General features: G+C 37.5%; 1 pseudogene; it reads right to left on the minus strand.

Annotated features, from left to right (window-relative positions):
• Positions 1-529: 529 nt before the first annotated feature.
• On the minus strand, positions 530-1,703 carry LOC149260140 (bidirectional sugar transporter SWEET3b-like; annotated as a pseudogene).
• Between the last annotated feature and the right edge of the window lie 314 nt (positions 1,704-2,017).

The raw sequence follows: 2,017 nt of genomic DNA on the forward strand, positions 1-2,017 counted from the left end.
AAAAAATATTTATACATTTGCAATTCAAAAAAAACAACATGCTCCAGTTGTGAAAATTATATGAACTTTACATGTCACTTCTTTTAAAAAGTTATTTAATGTTTAAGGATAGCTAATAATTTATTTGAGTTCTATAGCCGAGGGCATTTGTCCTCTTGCATATGTTACATCAAGCCTACTGTTTTTCGCTTTCCATTATTCTGTCTGGCATATTTCAGTCATGATTTCGTCATGCATTTGTCAGCCATTTGTTTGAAATTCGAGTTTGGGCGTGCATCGCATTCGAAGCTGAGAGTTGCACTAAAGTTGCTTTCGCTTTACGCATATGGATACCCCAAATGTTTTGTGCTTCGCTGGTTCAAAATTTAATTAAATTCTATGATAATAGATTTAAATTTTACATTCTTCTATATAGATATCACAAGATTTACGGACACTGTACAAGATTTACGGACATTGCTGAATGACAGAAATGGAAACTGGACTGTTTTAATAAATCATAGAGTCCATAGAATTTTACATGAACTTATCACACTTCGGTATCATGCACTGACTGAAAGCCCGAGTCGTAATTCGATATGGCTGCACACTAGCAAGTGTTCAAAATAACGAAAATACGATGCAAATTTTATCGCAGAGGATAAAGAGTTTGGTCGGCTTCAGCCAAGTCATACATTCAACTGCATTTCGATATCTTGGTCATCCCAGGGGCATTTTGGTTTTTCCACGTCGCTCCTCTCTTTGATAAAGTCCCGTTGTTTGCCTCCATCCATCTTTTCGTTTTCAACGCGTTGGCTCTTTTTGGCTCGATAAACACAGAATAAAATCATCTGAGCCAACCCTAATGGCACACCGACAAAGTTTGGTGCCTGCAAAAACAAAGTATGATTCAGTTGTAGCTTATAACGTCAGTGAGAACAAGAAACACTATACGCCAGAGGAATTCTCTGATATAAAGTAGTAACCTTACCATGATGATGATATCCTTCTAAGAGCGCCATATACCATCCAAAGCACACTCCCAAGGAAAGCAAAGAAGGAGAAATAGAAGCTGGGCATGAATTCCACGCTCTTGGTTTGAATTACCGTTCTCTGCAGTTTAAGAAACTCGGTAAGAAATATTAACAATAAATGCCATGTTGTACACGTAACAATAACTAAATCTAAACGATGGATGCGCCATTATAAAGAGCTAATGCAGTGTAAAGCTTACAATTACAGATAGTGGAGAAGCGTAGAGAATGGCAGTTGCCACTAATCCTGCAGTTCCTACAACGGCCTTCCTTTTGTTGTGATCATGGACAGCCAAAAAGGAAGTTATTGCAATAGTTCCAAACACCATCAACACGCCTATAACCATTCCTACCATTTTCCTCTGCAAGAAATATTCATTGAACATTAACTGATTTTGAACTGCCAAATGATACCAAGGATCTATGTCATGTTCATTGACAAAAATAGGTCTTATGGAACCTCAAAACTATTTGCAGCAAATAAATATGACAAGATAATACCTTGGGTTTAGGTGGAGCGAAAGTGAGATAGATGCAAATAAAGCAGCACTCAAGTAGGAAGCCATCAGCATTGACAACCATAACAACAATGTTTTCCCACCCATTGCTGATTAGAGGCGATCCATACCACGTGTACAGAATGCAGTTGTACAACGCTATTGCGTATGGAAAGCCTGAAAAACTCTCCATACTTCTCATTTGGATCAACTTCTTGAATGTGGTTCTGTTCAGGGTTAAAATATTATCATCGTTTATTAATACCATGAGCCTCTCTGCCTTTCTAATCTGAATAACTCGCTTCAACCTAGTACTATTCAGGGCGATTACACTAAGATAATATCAGAAATTAATAATATGGGTTATGCGGTGATAACTATTACACTTACATTGATGCTCCGTACATAAGAAGAGTAATGGCACTGTTGGAATTTAATTCCAACTGCAACAATGAACAGCTGTACATGAATCTGATTTGCAGTAAATGTTAAAGGTGTTCGGTGCAG

This window comes from Pinus tabuliformis, chromosome 6, assembly GCF_031772625.1.
Source record: "Pinus tabuliformis cultivar Carrire ecotype Pingquan chromosome 6, CPIR1, whole genome shotgun sequence".
NCBI classification, from domain to species: Eukaryota; Viridiplantae; Streptophyta; class Pinopsida; order Pinales; family Pinaceae; genus Pinus; species Pinus tabuliformis.